A 743-nucleotide genomic window follows, 5' to 3' on the forward strand; every position below is an offset into this window, starting at 1 on the left:
ATATTCTTCTAAGACATAGTCTTTTTTAAAGTGGCTATGTGGTTTAACATCTTATGGTTGCACCATAAATATTTAGCCCATTACCTGTTAATAAACATCTTTCTAAAATTCTGCTGTTTGAACTTATACTGAGATGTATTTCTACTCCTATCTCTGATCACTTACTTAGCTAACACATATAGTAGGTAACCATATGCTGGATACTGCTCTAAGGCATTACATATATTTCATTTAATACTTACAATGAGCTTTTAAGGTAGGTACTATTACCCTCATTTTAGAGATGAGGATACTGAGGCTCCAAGAGGCTAAATCATGTGATTGATTAGTGGTGGAGGCAATCTGACTCCCGAGTCCATGCTTGGGGATTAAAATCGCTGAATCAGAAAACATTTGGGATCAACATGTATGCACTACTATATTTAATTAGCAATAATCACACCTTGGATAAACCTCATTAGCTACGATACTGCCACTGCACAAAACTACACTACTATATTTAAAATGGATAACCAACAAGGGCTTACTGTATAGCACAGGGAACTCTGCTCAATGTTATATGGCAGCCTGGATGGGAGGGAAGTTTGGGGGAGAATGGATTCATGTATATGTATGGCTGAGTCCCTTTGCTGTCCACCTGAAACTATCACAACATTGTTAATCATCTATAATTCAGTATAAAATAAAAAAATTTAAAAATATGAACATTTTCAAGGCTTTTGAAACACACTGCCAAATGGCCT

The 743-nt window shown here is 35.8% G+C and overlaps 1 pseudogene; it reads right to left on the minus strand.

Annotated features, from left to right (window-relative positions):
* Positions 1-354: 354 nt before the first annotated feature.
* LOC138086740 (U4 spliceosomal RNA) lies at positions 355-487 on the minus strand (annotated as a pseudogene).
* Positions 488-743: the final 256 nt, after the last annotated feature.

The sequence above is a fragment of the Capricornis sumatraensis genome, chromosome 9, assembly GCF_032405125.1.
Source record: "Capricornis sumatraensis isolate serow.1 chromosome 9, serow.2, whole genome shotgun sequence".
Classification (NCBI taxonomy): Eukaryota; Metazoa; Chordata; class Mammalia; order Artiodactyla; family Bovidae; genus Capricornis; species Capricornis sumatraensis.